The sequence below is a fragment of the Stegostoma tigrinum genome, chromosome 3 (genome assembly GCF_030684315.1).
Source record: "Stegostoma tigrinum isolate sSteTig4 chromosome 3, sSteTig4.hap1, whole genome shotgun sequence".
NCBI lineage: Eukaryota > Metazoa > Chordata > Chondrichthyes > Orectolobiformes > Stegostomatidae > Stegostoma > Stegostoma tigrinum.
In genome coordinates, this window is record NC_081356.1 from 116,975,183 (window position 1) to 117,001,471 (window position 26,289).

The 26,289-nt window shown below is 40.4% G+C and overlaps 1 protein-coding gene across 1 annotated transcript in view; it reads right to left on the reverse strand.

Annotated features, from left to right (window-relative positions):
- tenm3 (teneurin transmembrane protein 3) overlaps positions 1–26,289 on the reverse strand; it is a 3,293,451-nt gene that overhangs the window by 1,353,736 nt on the left and 1,913,426 nt on the right. The window contains exon 8 of the mRNA XM_059644858.1: positions 15,919–16,136. The gene's annotated coding sequence lies outside the window, so the exon portion shown is untranslated. The remainder of the gene's footprint in view (positions 1–15,918; positions 16,137–26,289) is intronic.

The following is a 26,289-nucleotide window of genomic DNA, read 5'->3' on the forward strand; positions in this document are numbered from 1 at the left end:
CCTGTCCATCATTTCTCCCACCTATCCGCTCCTCCCACATCACTGACCAATCCCCACCACTGCCTAGCTGCACCCATCTATCACCATCCCACCTATCTTCCCTACCCCACCCCTCCTCTCTCTATTTATTTCCCAGCTCCCTTCCACCTGCCCCATTTCTGAAGAAGGGTCCTGGCCCAAAACGTCAACATTCCTGCTCCTCTGATGCTGCCTGGCCTGGGGTGTTCTTCCAGCTCCACATTATGTTATCCACGCACAGTCCTGTTTTGTATATTGTGAAAAGAACATAAAGATAGTGGTGAACGTGCATATAGGATTCCCAAGGATGGCTTCAGAATTATGAACACACATTGGGGATGTTGTTCAGGTGTTGTTGGTCTTGAATACTTTACACTCTTCTGCATATACCACTCAATGTTCATTTTGAAGTTATGGCACAATGCTACTATGATGTGAGCTCATAATATTTGAAGCTTGCTGGAGGCATTTTTCCTGAGCCTGCCTTTACTGTAGACATACTGATGCTATTACATCGCCATTTCACAAATACACTTTGACAAGTCATTTTGGTTTCTGGTTCAGCGAACCTTCTTCAAAACTGGAACACTTCAGAACAGTTCTGAAGAAGGGTCAATGGACCCAAAATGTTAACTCCACTTTTTCTCTAGAGATGCTGCCAGCCCTTCTGAGTTTCTCCAGAAATTTCTGATTCTGTTTCTGATTTCCAGCATCTGCCTTTCTTTGCAAAAACAGAAGTTACTGGAAACGCTCAGCAGGTCTGGCAACCCTGTTCTGAGGAAGAATTACTGGACCTGAAACATTAACCCTGATTATTTTTCCACAGTTGCTGCCAGACCTGCAGAGCTTTTCAAGCAACTTTTGTTTTCGTTCTGCATATCTTTGTTTCTTTGATATTTGCAAAAGCTTAGGGATAGGAAGAAAGCAGAGGTACTAGCATGATAACTTATATATAATCTAAAGCTCAGAACACATTGTCTAGCATTGAATTCTACAACTGAACAGCATTCAGCAATTAATCCTGACTGTGTGAAAAATTGCTGGAACAGACAATTTATGATTCAGTTGGGTTTACAGTTTGGCTCACTTATCTAGAGTGGAAGTGACATTGTTCACAATGGGGCCTTTTCCTATGCCAACTGAAAAAAAAGTGTCCATACATCATGCCCTTATTAAGCGAAAAAAAAATTTAGGGGTTAACCTTTGCCTGGAGGATCCTAATGGCAATGTCTGGACCAAACTTGCCTAATTTGTATTTAAACAAAAGTTTATCAGCTAATTAAGATATCAAAGTGTGAAGCTGGATGAACACAGCAGGCCAAACAGCATCTCAGGAGCACAAAAGCTGATGTTTGGGGCCTAGACCCTTCAGGGGTCAGCTTTTATGCTCCTGAGATGCTGTTTGGCCTGTTGTGTTCATCCAGCTTCACACTTTGTTATCTTGGATTCTCCAGCATCTGCAGTTCCCATTATCTCTTATCAGCTAATTGTTCTCTGGTGCAGTGTCCATGGAAATGGTTCTATCCACTGGCGTTCATTCGCCAATCAATCAGCATACTCTTCTCATAAACTATAAATCCTTATTCCCTTCTGAATTTGAATTCTTACAATTCTGTCCTGCTGACTGTAACATGAAAAGCTTCAACAGCATTTAAATCAGCAATATTTCAGTTAAGTAACTTATTAACTTGCTCAGCCAGAAGAAAGGTATATTAGATTTGTAGGGGACAAGTTTCACCAGAATGTTACCAGGACTTAAGACCATAAGCTTTGGGGCAGAAATAGCCCATTTGGCCCATCGAGTCTGCTCCACTATTCAATCATGAGTGATACACTTCTAAACACCAATCTCCTGTCTTCTCTTTGTAACTCTTGATGCCATCATTAAACAAGAACCTATCTATCTTTGTCTTAACTGCACCCAATAACTTGACCTCCACAGCCTTCTGCAGCAATGAGTTGCACAGATTCACTATCCTCTGGCTGAAGAATTCCTCTTCATCTCAGTTCTAAAGCATTGTCCCATCACTAAGGCTGTGGCCTCAGGGCCGAGTTTTTTCTACTCGTGGAAACATCTTGTCTACGTCCACTCTATCCAGAACTCTCAGTATCCTGTAAGTTTCAAATGAGAGGCCCCCATATCCTTCTAAACTCCATGGAGTACGCCAGAATACTCAACCACTCCTCATGTGACAAGGTTTTCATCCATAGGTAATTATTGTAAACCTTCTCTGGATCCCCTCCAAGGCCAGCACATTCTTCCTTACATACGGGCCCAAAACGGTTTATAATTTTCTAAATGCAGTGTGACCAGAGCCTTCTATAGCATCAGCAGTACACTTCTGCCATTATATTCTGGCCCCCTTGAAATGAATGCTAATGTTGCATTTGCCTTTCAAACTGCCAACTGAGCTTACATGCTAACATTAAGAGAATCCTGAACCAGTTCCTTTGTGCTTCAGGCTTCTTTTCCGATTTAGATAAATAGTCTATACCTCTATTATTCCTATTAACGTGCTCATCCTCACACTCCCCAACATTGAATTACATCTGTCACTTCTTACCCACACTCCTAATCTGCCCATGTACTCTGCAGTCTCCCTGTTTCCTCAACACTACTTGTGTTTCTATCCATCTTTGTGTCATCTGCAAACTTAGCAACAATGCCCTCAGTTCCTTTGTGCGGATTGTTCATGTATAATGCAAATAGTTGTGGTCCCATAATGGACCCTTGTAGATCTTCAGGAGTCACCAGCTGCCACCGTGAAAAAGACTTCTTTATCTCCACTCTCTGCCTCCCGCTAATCTGCCAATTTTCTATCCATGCCAGTACCTTGCCTCTAACACCCAAAGGTTCTCACCTTATCATAGAATCCCTACAGTGTGGAAACAGGTCCTTTGGCCCAACAAGTCCACAACGAACCTCAGAGAATCCCATGCAGACCCATTCTCCCTTTAACCCACCTAATCTACACCTCCCTGAACACTATGGACAATTTAGCATGGCCAATCCACCTAATCTGCACATCTTTGGACTGTGGGAGGAAACATGAGCGCCCGAAGGAAACCCACACAGACATAGGGAGAATGTGTAAACTCCAGACAGACATTTGCCCGAGGCTGGAATCGAATCCAGGTCCCTGGCGCTCTGAGGCAGCAGTGCTAGCCACTGTGCCACTGTGCACTGTCCTGTGCACCACCTTGTCAAATGTTTTTTGGAAATCTAAATAGGCCATGTCCAAGTACTTTGCAATATCATCCTTATTAATGGGCTCTAAAATCTTACCAATGACTGAGGTCAAGTAAACTAGCCTATAATTTCCCTCCTTCTGTCTTTATCCCTTCTCAAACAGTGGTGTTATATTAGTCACCTTCCAGTCCCTATCTCCAATGATTCCTGAAAGATCACCTCCACAGTCTCCGCAGCCAGCTTCTTCAGAACTCTGGGATATTGGCCATCTGGTCCAGGTCGTTTGTCCAACTTCAAACCTTTCAACTTCCCCACAACCTTCTCCTTAGTGTTGGCCACTGCACACACCTCTTCCCCTGATCCTCTTGACGTGTTAGTATCCTACCGGTGAAGGCTGATGCAATGTTACCTGTTCAGTTCATCTACCATTTCTTTGTTCTCCATTTCCACTTCTCCAGCCTCATTTTCCAGCAGTCCAATGACCACTCTTGCCTCCCTCTTACATTTCAGATATGTGAAAAATCTCCTGCAGTCTTCAATTATATTACTAGCCAATTTGCCTTTATTTCATCTTCTCCCCCCTTACTGTTTGTTTACTTGCCCTCTGCTGGTTCTTAAAGGCTTCTCAGTCCTCTGGCTTCCTCCTAATCTTCATTATATTGTTTTTTTTTGCTTTAATGTTGTCTCTGATTTTCCTCGTCAGTCACAGTTGCCTCATCCTCCCCTTGGAATGTCATTTTTCCTTCTGATGAATTTCTGCCATACCTCCCAAATTACACCCAGAAACACTTTCCACTGCTGCTCCACCATCCTCCCTGTTGGGCTCCCCTTCTAATCTGGAAACTCTTTAAAGACATAAATTTTAAGAGGTCATATGAACATAACTTAATTCACTTAAGTTTAGAAGGTTGAGCGTTATCTGCTCATGATCTTAAAAGGATAAAGTAAATCTATAGGGGAGATAGGATATAAATTCTGATAGCAAATTCAAAACAATGGGACTTTGTCTGAAAATCAGAGTTAGGCCTGTAAGGTGTTAAATTAGGGACTTTTCAAACACAGGTCATGGCAATCTCGAACTCCCTCCTTCAAAAAGTTCTTGGCTCAATTAAAATTTTCCAGAATAGTGCTCCTGGATTGCCAATTCTGAAGAAGGGTCCTGACCCGAAACATCAACTTTCCTGCTCTTCTGATGCTGCCTGACCTGCTGTGTTCCTTCAGCTCCACATGTCTCCTGGATTTTTGTTGGGTTTGGTATCCATACTATATATTAAAGGCACGTAAGTGACGTTGATATATCGATCAACTGTTATCAAACTGGGCACGAGCTCAAGGAGCTGAATTCCTCACTCTTGTTCCTTTTTTATGAATGGCATAAAGTACGAAAGTGCTTTCTCATTTCAATTACAGTTGCTTAAATAATTAATAACGTCGACAGCTGTGCTGAGCAAAATGCTTGTTATCAGTTTCGCACTTAAGCACCACTTCTGCATTGGGAACAATATCAATCTCATAAATTTTAAGTGAGTGAGAAAAGACAACAAGTTTAACCAATGCTCTGTGGTTGCTTCCATTCTGCAGTCAATTTTCACGTAAAATGGTCTTTGGAGATCACATTACAATGTGCTGTTGTGAGAGACTGGTTGCAAAATGAATCAACATAGTTTTTCATGTGATTTGGAGGTAAAAGTTTTGCCTGTTATGGGAGGGGCTGTGATATATCACTGTGGTAGAGCAAGCGTTGGAGGCAAAGCGGCCTATTGCTTGGATTGTGTTCTTAAATGGATTTCGGCTATTACAGCCACATCAAATCCACAGTCATTGGACTGAGTTCACTGAAGTCCCTGGTAAATCACCGTCCAGCGGAAAAAAATAAAGCTTCAAAACTAATTAAGTCATAAAATGTCCAGCTTCTGGATACAAGCATAATATTAATTGTTTAAGGAGTGATTTGGAAGCGTCAGACCCAAGGAGTAGCCCAGCAGGAAGAAATATCCATGCTGCATCTTGCGTGGCTCTGTTGAAAACCTACATTAAAGAAAAGATGTAAACCCAGAAATGAAACTTCGAGATAAAACTAACATGTACCCCCACACAGAGGTCTGTGGCATCTTGATTGATTGGCGAGGTGGATTGTAAATTGGATGCAAACAGATGCGTGCTTCAGTGGTTTAATGCTGTTATTCCCCTGAGGTGTATAAAAAATGAATGACTGCAAAAAGGATGAAACTTCATTCAAACACTTGACACTCAGCTTGGTTAATTGTAATCAATATCTGTGGAATAATAGTCAGCAGTGGTACTGCGGTACAGAGAAAGAAGTTGGGTTGTGGCTTCACCTGCTATTGATAGGAATCGATATGATTCTCAGATTAAGGAGTTGAAGAATAAGCAGGTTAACAGATTAAGTTGACACAGTCAGAGTCTAACGTCAAGTGACAAAATATCATGCCACTGTCAAAGGGATTCATTGACTCAATGCTCGAGAGGTAAATATTTGTATCCAGAGAAGGAAAGAAATGAACTCAGCCAGGTCATTTGTGTGGATAGGGTTGTCCAAGCTCCTGCAACTGAGCTGTCTGATGTTGTCATCGAGTCAGCTATTCACAGATGTAACCTAATCTATCATCACTATTTGGTAATGTCAGATGCTTCTCTCTATATTCTGACAGCCAGACCAGTACTGAATTGTGGGGACAATACTGAATTAGCTTTAAAACCATTAGTTGTTTTTTAAATAAATCTATTCATCACCGATTTGATCAACGATTTGCTCAGAAGCTTTGTTTACATATATTTATTTCTTAATATTCAAGGTAGACTCTATTGTCTGCATGATTTCCTTCAAACCTGAAATAATCCAGCATAACTGAAGACATCCACATTACTGGTATGACTGGAAGATCCTCTTTTAATGGGGGACATTCAGTTGATTGCATTCTGCAGCAATTTACTGATTGCATGGATATGGTCTATGTTACTGTAGCGACTATGAACAGCCACTTCTCTGAGTGTGGCATTGAGGAACTTGGCCAAAGCTACAGTCAATGGGAATCAGGGAAAACTCTCCACTGGTTGGAATCATACCTGGCATGTGTGAAGATGGTTGTGGTTGTTGGACTTCTTTCATCTCAGCTCCATGGACATTTCTGCAGGAATTCCTCCCTGGGCCTAACCACCTTCAGCTGCTTCATTGATGACCTTCCCTCCATTATAAGGTCAGAAGTGGGATGTTCGCTGAAGACTGCACAATGTTCAGCACCATTTGTGACTTCTTAGACACTGAGGCACTCCATGCTCAAATGTATCAAGATCTGGACAACATCCAGACTTGGGCTGATAAATGGCAAGTAACATTCATGCCACATAAATGCCAAGCAATAACCATCACTGAATTTCCCACTATCACTCCTGGGGTTTATCGTTGGTCAGAAACTGAACTGAACTAGTTATATCGGTACTGTGGCTACAAAAGCAGGTCAGAATAAAGGAATCTTGCAGCAAGTAACTTATCTTTTTACACACCAAACTCTGTCCATTACCTACAAAACACACATTAGGTGGTGATAGAATACTCCCTACTTGCCTGGCAGGGTACAGCTTCAACAATACAAGAAGCTTTACACCATTCAGGACAAAGCAGCCCATTTGATTGGCATCACAGGTATAAGTGTTCGATCCCTCCAACACTGACAATCAGTAGCAGCACCTTGTACCATCAACAAGATGCACTTCAGAAATTCACCAAGACTCCTTCAAAAGCACCATCCAAACTCATGACCACTTCCATCTGGAAGGACAAGGACAACAGATACAATGGGAACACCACTGCCTGCCAGTTCCCCTTCAAGCCGCAGATCATCCAGACTTGAAGATGTTTTGCCATTCCTTCAGTGTCGCTCCATAAAAATTCCAGAGCACACTCCCTAACGTCATTCTTCATGTTTAACACTGAGTAAAAATTTAACCTATTTTCTGAATCAACCTGCTCAAAGATCATATTGTATACCTTTGCACCTAGAGGGACTTGGACCTAGTCCTCCTGGCTCAGGTGTAGGTACTTTATCACTGCATCACAAGAGGGCCCTACTAAGGTTTTTTCTTTTTGCCTTCCATATTTATTGTTGCACTTGCATGCTGGCTTTTATTAATGCATGAACAAGGACAGCCAGGTCCCTACGGATGTCAACAACTCCCTATGATGTCTTTGTTTTTTTTGTCCAAAGGAGGTTAAAAAAAATCACTTTCATCTACATTGCGTCCCATCTGTCATATTGTTGCACGTTGTCTTTGCATCTCCATCTGAAGTCTCCTTGCATCTTCTTCACTAATTACATTCACACCTAATATTGTATTATCAGCAAATTTCAAAATAATGCAGTTGATCCTCACATCCAAATTGTTTACCTAAATTGGGAAGAGCTATGGCCCTATCACTGATAATTGTGGTTCTCCGATAGTAACGTACTCTCGTGTTGAGATGACCTGTTTATTCCTGCTCTTTGCTTTCTGTCAATTAACCATTTCTCAATACATACAACATAATTCCCCAATTCCATGTGTTCTAATGTTGTTAACTAACTGTGATCTTATCAAAAGTCTTTTAAAAATTCAAAAATATCACCTACCACTCTAGTATCTATTTTTCAAGTGACATCCTGAAAGTTCTCTGACAAGTTTGTCAAACATAATTTCTTTTTCATAAATTCCTGCTCACATTGCCCAATTTTACTATCATTTTTAAATGTCCAATTATATCCTTTATAATAGATTATAATATTTTCCCCACCACTGATATCAAATTAGTAGGTCTATTGCTCTCCAGTCTCTCTTATCTTCTCAGCAGGGTGAGGGGTTATCCAAGAAGGAGGAGCAGGTTGAGTTGAATGAGAAGTGATCTCATTGAAATTAATAAGGGCAACTCAACATTCCGGGGTATGGTATCTTTAGGTGAGAGATAGCAGGTTCTTAAAAAGTGGAGCATTCTTAATTAAGGACGGCAACAAGGACAGATGATGTCCTCAAATAAGACTTTCTGGGTAGAACTAAAGAATGTTAATCGGACAGCTAATTTACTGGAAGCCTACTTAGGGTCCTAAAGATTCAGTGGGAAAGAGAGGAGCAAACATGTAGTTAATTTACAGATGTGTGTAAGAATAATAATCGGGTATTTACATGAGGCGATTTCAACTTTCCCAATATAAATTGGGATAATCATAATATTAAGGGTTTAGAGGGAGCAGATTTCTTGAAACGTATCTACATAAGTTTTTGTATTAATATGTGTAAAGGCCAAAAAGGGATGGCACAGTGCTGGACCTGGTTCTGGGGATCGATGCTGGACAGGTTTTTGATGTGGCAGTGGGGGAACATTTTAGTGATTGCGACCACGACATGGTCAGGTTTGAATGTGTTGTGGACGAGGAAAAAGGTGGCCTGCAAAAGCTAGCTTTGGATAGGTCGAAAGCAGATTTTATTAAAAATAAAGTAGGATCTGGCCACGGTTGACCGAGAACAGCCCCTTGAGGCTATGTCTTGAGTGCAGCAGGGTGGGGCAGGTGGCATTCATAAAGGAGCTGAGTTCAACTGTACTCTTTCAAGGGAAATGTAGCAGTGCCAAATTCAGAGAACCATGGATGTTTGGGACAATTTAGGACTGGATGAGGAAAAAGAGAATGGCATTTATCGTCCAAAGTGAGCAATTCAGCTGTGGACCTGGAGGAGTGCAGGAGGGAATTCAAGAAAGCTACTACTAGGGATGTCAAATCAATTTGCAAACATCACCAAGATTGGTGGAGTGGTTAATATCAAAGAGGATGGTTATGGGTTACAGGAAGACATCGATGGGTTGGTCAGATGGGCGCACGTGTGTTAGTTGGTATTTAACCCAGACAAGTGGGAGGCGATGCACTTTCGAAGAAGGAACAAAATGAGGGAGTATTTAATGAATGGCAGGACACTGCATTGCTGAAAGGAACAGATAGATCTTGGATTAATTATTTACAGATCCCTGGTCAGCAGAGCAAATGAATAGAAAGCATATGAGAGACTGTTTTCATCAGTCATGGCATACAGTACAAAAGTAAGGAGGTAATGTTAAAGTTGTACAGAGCTTTGGAAAAGCCACAGTTGGAGTACCATGTGCAGTTCTGTTCACCTTACTACAGGAAGGATGTGGTAGCACCAGGCAGGGTACAGAGTAGGTTCACCAGGATGTTGCCTCAGATGGAGAAATTGGGCTCTAAGGGGAGACTAGATAGGCTTGGCTTGTTTTCCCTCGAGCAGGGAAGACCAAGGTGGACACGCTTGGGATGTATATGATTATGAGGGGCGTGGGCAGGGTGAATAGAGAGCAACTGTTCCCCTTGGGTGTGGGGTCAATCATGAAGTACAGTTTTAGGGTAAGGGGGGAGGAGGTTCAGAGGGGTTTCAGGGGAAAAAAAACTCTTTTACTCAGTGGGTGGTGCAAATCTAGAACACTCTGCCTGCAAAGGCAGTGGAGGCTAGAAAACTTGCAGTCTTTAAAAAGTATTTGGATGAGCACTTGGAATATCATGACATTCAAAGATATGGAGCAAGTGCAGAAAATTGAGATTAGCGCGCCTTTACTGGTAGTGATGTTAGCACATATTCAATGGGCCGAAGGGCCTATTCTGCACTGTATGTAATCATGACTCTATGAATCCATAAAGATCCTCAGGGGACTAGACAGGGTGGATGCTAAATGTATGCTTCCCTTTGTGAGAGAAACTCGAATGAGAGAACACAGATTTAATGTACGACGTCTCCTAATTAAGGAGATGAGAAAAAAAACCTTTTCTTGCATAGGGCCATGAGATTCCGGCAGAGAGTGATGGAGGCAGAGTATTTGAGTAATTTTAACACTGGTTACATTGATTCTTGATGGACAAGACAGTGTAAGGGTATTGGGGTCAGTAGAAAAGTGAATTAAGGTTAAAATCAGATAATCTTTGACCTTATTGAACTCCAGAGCAGATGGAGGCTTCACGTGGACTGCTCCCACACCTAATTCATATGCTCACATATTTAATGTTTAATTTCACGTTGTGGTTTTCTCGTTAACAAGTGACTTAGAGCACACTATGTTGAATCACGACAATCAGGATTTTGCCTCACCACATCAGCAGAACAGGTCTTATTAAAATCACAAATGGTTTTCTTTGTGACTGTGACAAAGGCAAACATTCCCTCATCACCATCATCCATGACCTTCCTGCAGCCTGTGACACAGAAGGCAAACCATCTTTCTGCAGTGTGGTCTCCACTGTCATTTATCTGGTTAGGTCTGTTCTCAAACAATTCTGTAAGCTTTAAGTTATGCAACACGTTACTGCCTCTGTCCAAGATCATGCCAAGATCTGATTGTCTGTCACAAACTCATTTATCAAAATTGGCTGCTATTGAGCAACATCTTAAACAACACGATTTTAAAATTCATAAGCTTGATTTTCCCTTTTCTCTGTGGCCCTGTCCCTCCCTACACATCAATAACCCTCTTCAGCTCTACAACACTAAGGTAATTGCAACTACTTAATCCAGGCATCTTCAGCATTCTTGATTTTAATCATTCCACCTGTCATGTCCTACTTTCAGTTGCCTAGATCCCTACACCTCTCTACCTCTTCAGTTTGCGTTCCTCCTTAAATTAATAAGGGCAACTCAACATTCTGGGGTATGACAAAGCTTTTGGTGATCAGCTTAATATCTCCTCATGGGATTCAGGGTCATACTTACTATGCTACTCTGAAGCACCTTTGAATGTTTAATTACATTCGTGGTGTGACATGAATATTGTTGCGATATCTGAATTGGAAAGGATGAGATGACCGGTGTTTTTTATGAATCTGTGCTGGGTCATCAACCCTTCACTGTAATCAGTAACAACTCAACTGGCGAGATAGAAATTGATATATCTAAATTGGCCAAAACACAAACATTGCAAGTTGTGGTGATGGAAACTTTAAATTGTAATTCAGCTGTTACTGGGCAGTAAGAATTCAGTTTGTTACTGTCAAAACAAATTGTGACAAACGGATTTCAAGGGAGAAAAGTGAAAGGCCATCCCTGCTGGATCTGAAAGGAAAGGAACAATGTCTCTAAATAATGGAAAACTCTAAACAGTGACTGCCCAAAGAAATTTAAGGACCAAGTACATGAATCATTTAAATGTCATAAACAAATACAGAAATTAATCAAACAGTTTAATGGAATTTTGGCTTTCATATCTGGAGAACTACTTTTATGGGTGTTTACGTCATGCTTCAGCAATATAAGTAACGGATTAGAGCATGCCTAGAATAATCTGAGCAGTCTGTGCACTACACCTTGGGAGTGATACATTGACTTTGGGTGAAATGTGGATTTACAAGAACGAAGCCTGGGCTCCAAGGGTTTCAATGAGAATTTAAACAAATTATGGCTGTATTCTACTGAATTTAAAAGTTTTGGGTTGACTTGGTCAAAGCTTTCGATTTATGAACATTAGAGGTATGGTTTGAAAGTTTGCAGATAACACCAAAATTGGAGGTGTAGTGGACAGCGAAGAAGGTTACCTCACAGTGTAATGGAATCTTGATCACATGGGTCACTGGGCTCAGGAGTGGCAGATGAAACTTAAGTTACATAAATTGAGGCGGTGCATTTTGGAAAGGCGAACCAGGGCAGCACTTATGTACGATATGGTCCTGGGGAGTGTTGCTGAACAAAGAGACCTTGGAGTGCAAGTTCATAGTTTCTTGAAAGTGGAGTCACAGTTAGATAGGATAGTGAAAAAGATGTTTGGTATGCTTGCCTTCATAGGTCAGAGCATTGAGATTTGGTTTTGGGAGGGCATTTTGTGGCTGTACAGGACATTGGTTATGCCACTTTTGGAATTCTGTGTACAATTCTGGTCTTCCTGCGATAGGAAGAATGTTTGAAACTTGAAAGGTTTCAGAAAAGACATATAAGGATGTTGCCAGGGTTGGGGGGTGTGAGCTGTAGGCAGAGGCTGAAAGGGCTGGGGCTATTTTACCAGGAGCGGAGGTTATGGAGTGACTTTATAGAAGTTCATAAAATCATGAAGGGCATTGATAGGGTAAATAGACAAGGTATTTTCCCTAGGGTGGGGATGTGAAATACTTGAGGGCAGAGGTTTAAAAGGTGAGAGTGGAAAGATTTAATGGGGATCTAACGGCCTTCTTTTTCATGCAGAAGGTGGTGCATGTATGGAATGAGCTGCCAGAGGAATTGGTGGAGGCTAGTACAATTACAACATTTAAAAGGCATCTGGATGGTTATTTGAATAGGAGAGATTTAGAGGGATACAGGCCAAATGCTGGCAAATGGGACTAGATTAATTCAGGATGTCTGGTCGTCAGGCTTTTCCCTAAGTTGGTGTACGTACCCCCAGAGTAACCCAGAGCTGCCAGTATAACCGGATAGGTGTGTAAGTATGTTTTTTTTGTATTTCCCACAAATAAAGTTTTTTTTTTAATTAAAAAAAGTCTGGTCATCAGGCACGAGTTAGACCAAAGGGTCTGTTTCTGTGCTGTACATCTCAATGATTCTACGCGCAAGGAAGAAGGAATGGATGCGTTGGGAAAAATTACTTCTATCTGTCAGTGAATCTGGGTCTGAGGATCAAAGCGCTCACCTACCCACAAGAAAAAAAAATCTGAGCTGGACATTTCAGGAACGTAATTATGAAACACATCTTCATGCAAAAAATGGTGTCAATAATTACAGTTATACTGTTGGAATTAAACTTGAGTTTGAAAATTTTTGGTTACCAAAAATATTAAAGGATGCAGCAGAAAGTTTAGTACATTAAGATAAGCCCCAGATCAGCATAATCTCATTAACTGCTCAAACACACTCAAGGTCATAATGGTTAGTCCAATATTTGGGTATTTCTGATTAGATATCTAAAGGGAGACAATGCAATTTTCAATATTACAGAACAAAATAAAACTCTCTTTGTATGGTCAGTGCACCAGGAAAACAGAGCTTTATTGAAAATGGCCGAACTAATCAGCACTCAATTATTAATTTGCATCGCAAATTGCTTGATTGGTCCTACACATCCAAGTATCCACACCCTTCTCCACAAACGGTCTGTAATAACACTGGAGAAGATCCTAAGATAGCACCTTCCAGACCGATGAGGGCAGCATGATCTGTACATTTCCCTCCAAGGCATTCACCATCCTGACTTGGAAATATATCATCATTCCTTCACCGTTGCTGGGTCAAAATCCTGGAATTCCCTCCCTAATAACATTGAAAATTAGTCTCAATTCAACTACAGAATTTCTTGTGAAAATATCTTGCTGAAAGAATCAAATATGTGCCAACCGCTATTCAAAGATTATCAGGGACTCAGTAATAATAAGTCATCATTTTTTTTTACATTGACCATATTGTGATGAAAGGAAAATGAAAAAGGAAATAACTAGCACTTTCCCAATCTCAGGCAACCAAAGCTCTTTACACCAATGAAGTATTATTGAAATATAAACCACTTTTTCAAACAGAACACATAGGGCAATTTACACTCAGCAAATCTCCACAAAAATGTAGATAGAAGAAAGCTAGTCGCCTGTTTTAGATGTTAGTTGATGTTAGAGATAAATGTTGCCCAGAGGTTGCTGACACTCTGATTGCACTTCTGTTAAAGTTATTGGAGTCAGATGGGTCAGCATAAATGAGTCTTTTTACAGTTGGCAAGATTATCAAGTGGTTTGTCACAGTGATTCGTGCTCAGACTTCAATTGTCTACAAGGTGTAGAAATAAGGTAACTGAAAGGACATAAGGTATTGTGCCAAATTTGCTGTCAACACAATTATCATTAGGAAAGTAAGTTTGAAGAAGATTGAAGGAGGCTACAAAAATACAGATAGCTTATGTAAGTGGGCAAAGATATGGAAAATGGTGTCTCGTGGAGAAATCTGTAATGCTTAAGCTATACAAGGCACTGGCATGAATGCATTTGGAGTACTGAGCACAGCATTGGTCTCCTTATTGAAATAAACATGTAAAAGTATTGGAAGCAGTTCAGGCAAAGTTTATTGGACAGGTTACTGGAATGAGCAAATTGTTTGATGGGGAAATGTTCGAAAGGCCAGGCTTATACCTGCTATACTTTAGAAGAATATGAGATGACTTGATTGAAACATTCAAGATCATGAGAATTCCTGACAGGGTAAATGTGGATATGATGTTCCCTCATATCAGAGAATCTAGAACTAGAGATCATTGTTTCAAATTGGGAGTCACCCATTTAAAACAGAGATGACGCAAGTAGATTCTTGAATATTTCTGAGGCAGAGTTAGATAGGTTCTTTTTAAGCAAGTTGGTGAGAAATTATCAGAGTGGGTAAAAGGTTATAATCTGATCAGCTATGATCTCATTGAATGGTGGAGTAGTTCTGAAGGGCTGAAAGGCCTACTCTTGCCCCTTATTCGCATGTTCACCAGTTCCGCGGGATCTGTAGGCATCATGCCTTTAATATCACATTTCAAAGCTGTAAATTAAAGGTTTATCAACAAAATTATTTCCTTTTCATATCTGGGTATATATTTCATCTCTTCCATACTCTTTCATTGTTAAAACAATCTGCTGTTAAAGCTGTACCAGTGACGATGTTTAATTTCCATATCTGGGGATATTCCTCATATCTCTCCGTTATGCTTTTATAATCAAGAAGAGCCCTTCAGTAAAGACGTGCCATCACAACAAGTTTCAAGTTTATCAAGATTCGTTAAAATCCAATGTCGTTTGTCTTCATTAGTTGGTGCAGGCTTTCTAAAAAAAGCCTAAATGGAATTGAGATTAATGTCGCTGAGGGGATTAGTTTGAGATAACGGGCACTGAGAAACAGACATTGCATCATTTACAGAAAATACCTGCTCTAGGTTATATCTACACTGAAGGTAGTGAGTGGAAACAGGCTGTAATCTCTCAGTTTGTGGGTGAAAACTTTATTATCAGGAGGTCTTCTTAGACAGAACCCACAACTAACATGCACACATGGATTGCCTAATTCTAGAATCCTACCTTTCAAGCCCACACCCTGATGTACCCCTTTCATCAAAGCATCTATTTATGAATGTGTTGGCTTTATAACTGAAGTGTTCTGTGGGTCAAGGACTTCCTTCTGATGATCCCATTCAATAACATCTATTCCTGTTCTATCAGTGTCAATGTCAGAACACTGAGCTCTAACGTCAAATCCCAATCTCTCAAAACCAGCTACCCAATCCTCTGCAGGCATTGTGATTGCCTGTTAAAACAAACTGATGAATAGAATCTCTACAGTGTGGAAGCAGGTCATTTGGTCCAACAAGTCAACATCACCTCTGTAAAGAACATCCCATGCAGACTCAGAACCCTGGACAAGTTAAGGCAATTTAGCATGGTTAATCCACCTCACCTGCACAACTTTGGACTGTGGGAGGAAACCGGAGAACCCGCAGGAAACCCGCACAGGCACAGGGAGAATGAACAAACTCTACACAGACAGTTGTCCAAAGCTGGAATTGATCCCAAGTCCCTGGTGTTGTGAGGCAGCAGTGCTAACCACTGAGCCACCGTGCCACTCATTCTGGGTGTGATAATGAGTCAATGGTTTGTGCTGCAATCATGTAAACATCTAATTTCACTTTCAATTAGGGTTTTAACTTGAACTTTAAAAGGAAATTTCCTCACCTCAATATTTGACTTTCAAGGAAGCCTGATGACAAGTCAACAGCTGAAATTCTTCAGAGCTGCTGAAGAAAGGTCATTGGAATTGAAACGTTAACTCTGTTTTCTCTCCATCAATGCTACTGGACCTGCTCAGTTTCTCCAGCAATTTCTGTTTTTGTTTCAGATTTCCAGCATCCGCTGTCCTTTGTTCTATGGGAGTGGTCAGCAGCTTGTCAGATCTGGAAACATGACAGAGGTCTCATCACCACTGACAATAAAATGCTCCTTTCCATGCTCATAAATTGTGAACCAACAGTTTAGATTTCCGACAAAATTACAAGAAACTGCAACAAATGATTTAATTTAAGGTTGGGTACCATCAGAAATTGACATATTTTCTTTAACTACCTATCATGCCACTACAGCGGCCCTCCACTACAGCGGCCCTCTTGTCTGATATGATCTTAATTCTTTCACTCAACATAGCCACCAGTGGTTGCAGCCATTTTCATCCTCATTGTGCAATTGTTATTTCCAGCACGATGAAAGTCAGTCATGGTTGCTTTTCCAACATTGAGGGATAGGCTCCCTCTCAGTGAATCCCCAAATACAAGCATACCCTTTCCTTTTAGCTCTCCCTGTCATCCCATAGGTTTTATGCTTCCCTAAAACCCCACCCAATTCGTCGAAGTCATCATCACACCACCATGACAGGAAAAGACAAAGTAGTTTATTGTTACTTATCGCCAGTGTACAAGAAATCTATTCCGAGAATTAGGGCCAGGCCAATTCGGGAGAGGTGTTAGCAAATACTTCTACCCATAAATGTTGGTAGATGCTGAGAATGGTCTTCCATAAACAGCAGTGGATGCTGGATATGTTGTGAAATTTTACAACTGTGATAGATAATTTTCTGTGATAGATAGGTAATAGATTTGGGCCACAGACAGGTAAATGGAGTAAAGCCACAGATCAGCCAAGATTTCACTAAATGATCAAATAGGCTCAAGGGGCTAAATGGCCTAGTCTTGTTCTTATACCCATTTCCCTTAGACATTGAGACTTGTTTGTTTGATGCACATGCAGTGTGTTTCCACAAAAAACCACTGAAACACACTCCCCATACAATATCTATGCTATCTCATACACTTGCGGTGACATCATTTTTCTATGACATCTCTTTGTACCTCCAACCAAAAACATGAAATTATTTCAAGTGGTCAAACTATAATAAAAGCTTTCTATTCAATAAAGCCATCAAGCATATCATTCCTTTAATAGCCTTTTAAAACTGTCAATCAAAATGTAAACTCACAAACCATAACCTTCCCCCACACTACGACAGCTACTGAAATAAGTGTATTTGGTACTTTTGAAATGCAGCCTTCTCACCAACTCTGATCTGCTAGGGTTAATGAGCCTGGCCCAAGAGCAAAGACACAGCCTCTTTCTCTTTCTGCAGATGCTGACTGCTCTGCTAAGCATTTTCAGCTCTGGAGTGGGATAATGTCAACAAAAATGGTGCTGGGCCTGTATGGGAATGAAGATCAACTGTAATCTTGTCAGATCAGAGATCAGCTATTGCTTTTTATCATATTTCTCATTTAATTCAGCTCTACGAGAGACTGATTCAATTAACAAAGTAGTTCCCTTAACCCCAAATCCTTTTTTGGGTTGCCGAGGTAAAGATTCATGATTGAGTGTAAGTGCTTATGATATAGTGCTATGGTGCCTGCCTATGGGTCAGAAGGCTGGGTTGAAATCCCCCCTGCAAGGTGTGTCATAATACATGATTAAAAACATTGAAATTCATTTTAGTTGTAATTTTTATTCTTCATCCAAACATTTCAACAGAAGGTATAAATGATGCAATCCCTGAGCCATTTTTGTTAGGGCCAGATAAAGTATAGTATCTTTCTTTATGGAAAAAATAAACAAACTCTCTCTTTTTCCATTCAATCGTCCTTTGGATATTTGATTTTGTGAACAGTGTTCTGAATTTTATTTTATCAAAATGATTGCCTGTCTCTGTCTTAGGTCATAGCATCTATGCATGATTTATACCTCATGCACACCACTGTGCGAAATAAAAGTGAAATAACAAATATGTAATTCATAAGATTACAGGCAAACTGACTGCTAGGGAAAAAGACTTAAACAAAAACCTCATTGAAATACAAATTGGTCTTCGGTGTCAACAACACTATCATCAACTTTCATTTATATAACACCTCTCAGGTAACAGAATGTCCAAAGGCACTTCACAGCAGTGTTAACTTTTTTTAGGAACAGAAACAGAAGTTGCTGGAAAAAAATTAGAGTTGAGGTTTCGGGACTGGTGACACTTCCTCAAACCAGTTCAGAGGACTTGAAACATTAACTCTTATTTCTTTTCTTCACTGATGCTGCCAGACCTGCTGAGCTTTTCCACCTATTTCTGTTTTGTTCCTGATTTATGACATCCGCAGTTCTTTCAGTTTTTTTTTGGTAACTTCGTTAGGGTTATTTCCAAGCCACCATTGCATTATTAAGGAATAACTTATCTGCCCTGCAATAGCATAAAGGTAAATGATAAATTTAATTTCACGGTGCTTTTGCAATACATATTGCATCATCCGATAGTTCTTTGTGGCAACATTTGTTGAGCTTTACCATTATTTTTCCCTCGCTCTGCATTGATTACACAATGTGAGGCTGCACTCAGGGAAATGAAGCACAGAGAATCAAATTCATTTCCTTTAAGGCTCTCTGAGGTGTATTGATATGAACCAAACATAAAATAGCAGACAAGCAGGTCTCTCTCAGGGAAATTTGAAGTCACAAATGCTCATTGAAAGCTCCAAATGTATTGTGTACTGTAATGTATTGCAACCCAAAGCAATCCCATTCTCTGGCCAAACAGCAGCTTCAATCAATTGAAGCTGACAATTTACAACAAACGGTAATGGAGCCTATGTCAATATTGTTGTCCACTGCTAAAATCTAACTAACCTGTTGAGGGTTTAAGCCGTGTGTGCGTTCAAGGGTCCAACATCTCTTCCATAGCTTCAAGCAATGCCTGCAAATGAGATTCACTCCTCCTGAAAAGAAGTAGGCAATCTGTGTTTGCCAGGTTTGAGCAATGGATAATATTGAACTCTATTCAATGCTCTACCAGTGCGTTTGCTTATCGGCTGAGAGGAAGAAGTTACAGTTACAGATAATAGCCGATGAATGCTTAATGGGTTTGCATGCAATTCCTCTGTCTATTTTCAGAGAGGAATTAACCTTTTCATTTCAAGTGGGTCAAGATTCCTGATGAAATGGGAGAAACAGAAAAATAACAAAATTTGAATTTACAAGGTATTGCTGCTGTCAGAGAATGTCTGAAAGTATGTATTAAGTATTTCTCTATTATTACAAAAATGTATTCCTGATGACTTAGTCTTTCTGGGAAGATTTGCAAATAATAGTAATGAATAATGGGATCTCAACTACGTACAGAATAGCATTTCTCTGGAAAATTGCAAGGTGGTTTTTCTGGCACAGTGCATTCATGATATAGGTATACACAAAAGCCATTGCGAACATAGATCCATACTCACAAAGCAAAAGGAAGATTTTTTTATGGCTGTCCATTTCAAATGAATTGAATTGACTTTATTGTCACGCGCTCAAATGAATAGAGTGAAAAAAAGTTTTTAAGTTGCCATTTAACAGCATCATCTCAGGTACAAGATACCTAGACAGATTCTTCAGTACAGGTTGAAAGGGAAAAACTTAAGAAATAAGAAGTCCAACAGATTGGATGAATAAGTTAGAAAATGGGAAAATGCAAAGTTCATAACAACAGTCCTTCCAACGCAGTCCACACTGGGCCTTGACTCCCGACTGCACTGGGCTTCACCTCGACGCTTTCAAGGCCAGGAGACTGCTCTGTAATCATCTCTAGGCCGGAGGACCACGCTGAGGGCATGCCAGGCTGAGAGGCCATCGCATTAGGCCGGGGGACCTCCATGTGCCATCGAGAATTGGGCACACCAAGCCATCAGGAGACTGCTCTGCCAGGCCAAGAGACTGGCGCACCAGGTCTGTGCCGAGGCCAGGAGTTCAGGATGTAGCCGAGAAGAAAGAAAAAAGAAGATAAAGAAAACACGAAAGAGAAAAAAAAAAGAAACAGACGGAGCGGATGAGCTGCTACTCTGCTGCCATCTTGGATGTGAACCACAGGAAGTGATTTAGGCAGGGCTGATTCAAATTCTCACCCAAAAGCATGTTCTGGTGAAATCTGGTATTTGTGGTCACACAATATTGGCAATGTCTTTGAAAAGATAATGAGTGGTACAAAATTGAACAACCACAATTTTTTTTACATTTGAAGGCCTGCAGCTGGGGGCCAGGTGTATTATGATCCAAGATGGTGGTAATACTGGACAAGTTAAATCTTGGAATGAACCCTGGCTTGATAGATCATAAGTTTAACTTTTACAGTTCGCTAACAAGTTGCTAGGCACAAAACATATTCACACAATGGTGCCAATGTCTGTAACCCAAGGACATAAGCTTATTCAAAAAAATACAAAATAAACAAAGTTATAAATATGGCTATTTAGAACAATCTTAATATCTAGAGCAAAAATTTCAATAGTTTTCTCAGCAATATGTTTCACAGACATTCTATCCTAGAGAAATATCACTCTTATTTTTGAGTGCTGAATTATTGTCTTTATTTGTTCATGGGATATAGCCATCACAGCTCATTCTGAATTAATCAGAGACAATTAAGAGTTAAATCAATAGGGAATAGACAATAGGTGCTGGAGTAAGCCATTCGGCCCTTCGAGCCAGCACCACCATTCATTATGATCATGGCTGATCATCCACAATCAGTATCCTGTTTTTGCCTTATCCACATAACCCTCGATTCCACTATCTTTAAGAGCTCTGCCTATCTCTTTCTTGAAAGCATCCAGAGAGTTGGCCTCCACTGCCTTCTGGGGCACAGCATTCCACATATCCACCACTCTCTGGGTATAGAAGCTTTTCCTCAACTCTGTTCTAAATGGCCTACCCCTTATTTTTAAACTGTGTCCTCTGGTGCTGGACTCACCCATCAGCGGAAACATGCTTCCTGCCTCCATTGTGTTCAATCCCTTAATTATCTCATATGTCTCAATCAGATCCCCTCTCATCCTCCTAAACTCAAGTGTATACAAACCCAGTAGCTCCAATCTTTCAACATATGATAGTCCCGCCATTCCAGGACTGGACTTTGTGAACCTACACTGCAGTCCCTCAATAGCAAGAATGTCCTTACTCAAATTTGGAGACCAAAACTGCACACAATACTCCAGGTACAGTCTCACCAGGGCCCTGTACAGCTGCAGAAGGACCTCTTTGCTCCTATACTCAATTCTTCTTGTTATGAAGGCCAGCATGCTATTAGCTTTCTTCACTGCATGCTGTACCTGCATGCTTGCTTTCATTGATTGATGTACAAGAACACCTCGATCTTGTTGTATTTCCCCTTTATCTAACTTGACTCCATTGAGATAGTAATCTGCCTTCCTGTTCTTGCCACCAAAGTGTATAACCACACATTTATATTGCCCTGTGTCTGACATCTATTAACGGCCAGTAAGGATGACAGATTTCATTCCCTGAAGGACATGAGTGAACACGATTTTTTATGATACTCAACAGATGTAGGTGGAAATATGGAGTATTAAGATCAGCCACGATTGTACTGAATGCAGAAATAAGCTCAAGTAGACATGAGGGTTCCTTCAGCATCAAATTTGCATGTTTCTATGCTTTAATTTACTCAAGATCTACATCCTGAGTTCTGCTTTTTAAACTTGCAGTTGTAGAACTCAACAAGCATGCAATAAAATCAGGATAGTATTGACTAGATCTCCATCATGACAATATCTGTGGTCAGTCAAAAGTAAACCAGAAAAACTAATTTAAACTCTAGAAAAAGCTGGAATATGGGCTCAGAATCAAGATCAACTTCAGAGAATCACAGAATTTTACAGAAGAGGAATGTACCTTCAACCCATGAAATCTGCACTACGAAAAAATATTCTACTACTTCCACTTGTCTCACTTTCCCACATTATGCCCATAGCCTTGAAAGTTATGACTTCAGAAGAGACTGAGTTGAACTGAAGGCATTTTTTTGCCTTTATTCATTCACCGGGTGAGGGCATCACTGGCTAGGCAGTATTTACTGCCCATCCCTAATTGTCCAGTCAACCACATTGCTGTGGGCCTGGAGTCACATGTAGGCCAGACCAGGAAAGAGTGGCAGTTTTCTTTCTGAAAAAAAAACTAGTGAGTACTATCTGTATCTCTGGATTAACAGTCCAGTGATAATACCACCTGGCCATTGCCTCCCTAACAGCTAACAACTTTAGACAACAGCCAAAATAAACAAATGACCAGTTTGTCTCTAGGTATTGAGACAAAGACAAAGATTATGGTTTTGTCTGGCACCGAACTCAGAGAGAAGAAGGGAGCTAATAATCACATTGAATCAAATAGAAATGTTCCATAAGGATTTGCTTGATAAGGAAACAAAAGACACAACATCAATAGTCTCCTCAAAGTTGGCAGAAAATATAATGCTTCACTGTGAAAAGGCAATATATGCAAAAACGAGAGGTGAGCCAGCCAAAGCAATGAGACAGTACAAGAAATAAGGCAGTTGCAATGTTGTGCACCAATCACATAACATGCTGCATTCTGAAATCCCCGTGTGCGTCATCTAGTGGGATGCTTGTGTGAAAAGTCCAGTAGCAAAGTGGTTGCAAATTACTGTTAAAGAAACAGTAGTTCTCTCTGAACAGTCAAGTGTTCACCCACCAAGTACAGTTTCAAATACAGACATGTCCATGAGGGAGCAGAAGCTTGCACAGCAAAGAAAGTTCTGAAAGAGGCAAACTCTAGCTAGAAAGCGAACAAGCAATGTGAGATTGAAAAAGTAACTGCTGGCATACTAGGCACTGAAATGGCACCAATCATACAACTCTTAGGAACCATTAGACAGAGGAACGTTCAGCCTATCACATCTGCTCTATTATGAAGTGAGATCATGGCTGGTTTGATCATTGTCAACGACACTTTCCTGTCTTTTCCCTCATAATTGTCAATTCCTTTATTAGTTAAACATCTGTTTGTCTCAATCTTGAACACAGCTGAAAACATTTGGCGGTTGTTCTAGTCCTCATTGCTACAGCATCTCATGAAACTCACTGAAATGTGTCTGTCATTTTGGTCCTGAAACTCAACACCCATACAATGACCCCAAATGATGGTAGTTACTTTTGATTCGGAAAACTGACTGGAAGAGTTGATGCTCTTTGGTTGCAAAACATTTGTGCCTTGACTGTTTTGGTCACTTTTTCCCAGGCCAGTCTGTAAGATCTAATTTCAAGGAGACAAAACTTGAAGCAATGGTAATTGGAAATCTGAAATAGAAACAGAACAACAAAGCAACTCCAGTAGCACTTGAAAGACTTGGGATGGAACATCTGGTGAGATATTTTTCCTCAGTTGTAAGACAGTCTTTCTTTTTCAGATGTGCAATGAACTGTTGAGACCGCACCTGAAGTATTGTGTGCAGTTTTGGTCTCCCAATTTGAGGAAGGACATTCTTGCTATTGAGGGAGTGCAGCGTAGGTTCACAAGGTCAATTCCCGGAATGGCGGGACTATCATATGTTGAAAGATTGGAGCGACTGGGCTTGTATACTCTTGAGTTTAGAAGGGTGGGAGGGGATCTGATTGAGACGTATAAGATGATTAAGGGATTGGACACTGTGAGGCAGGAAGCATGTTTCCACTGATGGGTGAGTCCAGCACCAGAGGATACAGTTTAAAAATAAGGGGTAGGCCATTTAGAACAGAGTTGAGGAAAAACGTCTTCACTCAGAGAGTGGTGGATATATGGAATGCTCTGCCCCAGAAGGCAGTGGAGGCCAACTCTTTGGATGCTTTCAGGAAAGAGATAGACAGAGCTCTTAAAGATAGTGGAATCTAGGGTTATGTGGATAAGGCAGGAACAGGATACTGATTGTGGATGATCAGCCATGATCATAATGAATGGTGGTGCTGGCTCGAAGGGCCGAATGGCCTACTCCAGCACCTATTGTCTATTGTCTATCACTGTGGGTGTTCTTGCACCCCAAGACCTGCAGTGGTTAAAGAAGGCAGCTCACCAACACTTTCAAATGCTGGTCTCACAAGAAACTCTGACATTCCCTTGAATGAAAAAAAAATCAGCTGGCAATTTTAGTTTGAGGCCTGTGGTAAAAAATCTTTTCCAGTTAAATTTCAATGTCTATATGGCAAGAAAATTTGTGATGCCAGGGCATGTTATGGAGTAATCCATCTGTATACACAGCATGATATGGACTGGTTGGACTGAGGGGTCTTTTTCTGTGCTGCATGACCCTATGATCATGTTACCACAACCAATCTCTGTTACGACCTCTCGTCAGTCTCAGAATATAGTGTGTTAATATAGTACCAATAATTACATAATGTACATAAAAGTGCCAGTTAAATATTTTACAATTATTAGATTCTGGTAATTCATGTATAAATTAAAAAGAAACTTCTCCCCAAACAAATCAACATCCTCAAAAAGGTGAGAATGAAAGCTTTGAATATTTATTTTAAAAAAAACAAAATAATTGTGGATGCTGGAAATCTGAAACCAAATAAGAAATTGCTGGAAAAGCTTAGCACATCTGGCAGCATCTGTGGAGAGAAATCAGTGTTCACATTTCGTGCCCAGTGACTTTTTCTCAGAGCTGTAGGAGGTTGTCTAGGAGTTCTCTCAACATGAAGACCAATATTCCATGAGCGTTCCTGATTACTTCCTGCACATGTTTATGGCTTTTTAAAGATCTTTAGATATCCAATGTATTTAATTTCATACCATCTCGAAAGGAGAAAAAAGAACTGCAGATGCTGAAAATCAGAAACAAAAACAGAAATTACTGGGAACACAGCAAGTCTGGTAGCATTTGTGGAGAGAAAGCAGAGTTCATGTCTTGGGTTCAGTGATCCTTCTTCAGTTCTGTTTTGGGCTTTAATGCAATGACCTTTTGCGATAAAACAGAAGAATTTGTTGCCCAAATAGATCTAAGCAGTGATGAGATAATGACTGCAAGGCAACCAGGAATGGAGCCTTAATATCCAGCGGGTTGCAGAACGGACCTACAGAAATGAGGTCGAGTAGCCCTGCTGAGTAAAGAGGAAATTAATGCAATTGTGAGGAAGGATCTGAGCTCTGGTGAAGTAGAATTATATGGGTTGAGCTCAGAAACCAGTTTTCATGAGTTGGAGCACTGAATGTAGAAATTGGCAAGTCATGCTGCAAATGTATAAGACTTTGGTCAGGCCACATTTGAAGAGCTTTGTGCACTTCTCTTCACCTTCAGGAAAGAGGCTTTGGAGAGGTTTACCAAGATGTTGCCTTGATGTGAGTGTATTAGCTATACTGAAAGATTTGTTAAACTTAGGTTGTTTCTGTTAGAGCATCAGAGGCTGAGGGGAAACTGATAAAAGTGTGAGAGGTATTGATAGTGCGCATGGTCAAAATTTTTTTTTAAACCAGGGTGAAAAGGTCAAATATGAATGACCATAGGTTTAAGCTGAGAGAGGAAAGTTTAAAGGGGATGTGCGAAGCATGTTTTTTTTACCACATTGTGCTAAGTGTTGCTATGGGGACTGGTAGAAGCAGATACGATGGCAAAGGCTAAGAGGCATTTGGACAGACGCACTAGTTCCAACATCAGAAAAGAAGGCAAATAACATTCCAAAATGGGATTGGGGCTGGGGGTGGGAGAAGAAGGGAGATGGACTCAGCGTCTAATGGGAAGAAGGAATATAAAGAAATTGACATTTTTAGGGAAGGCTGATAAATCCCCAAAGTCTGATAACCTAAATCCCTGAACGTTTAAGGAAGTGGCCTTCAAAATATTAGAAGTGTTAGTCATTATTTTTCAAACTTCTACAGACTCTGGAACAGGTTGTATGGATTGGATTGCAGCTAATGTAACCTCACTATTGAAGTAGTTCAGAGAGAAAAGAAATATAGACCAATGGTGAGAAGAATACTGGATTCTATTATAAAAGATCTAATAGTAGAGAACTTGGAAGATAGTGACACAATAGGACAGAGTTAGCATGGATTTATGAAGTGAAAGCTGTGCTTGATAAACTTGCCGAAAATTTTTGGGATCAAAGGAGAGTGGATAAGTGGACGTGATTTACTTAGATTCTCAGAAGACTTTTGAGTATATCCCAAAACAGAAATTAATATGTTTAATTAAAGAACATAAACTTGGAGGTTGTGTGCTTGAATAAATTGAGAATTGGGTGGGCGACAGAAAAAACAGAG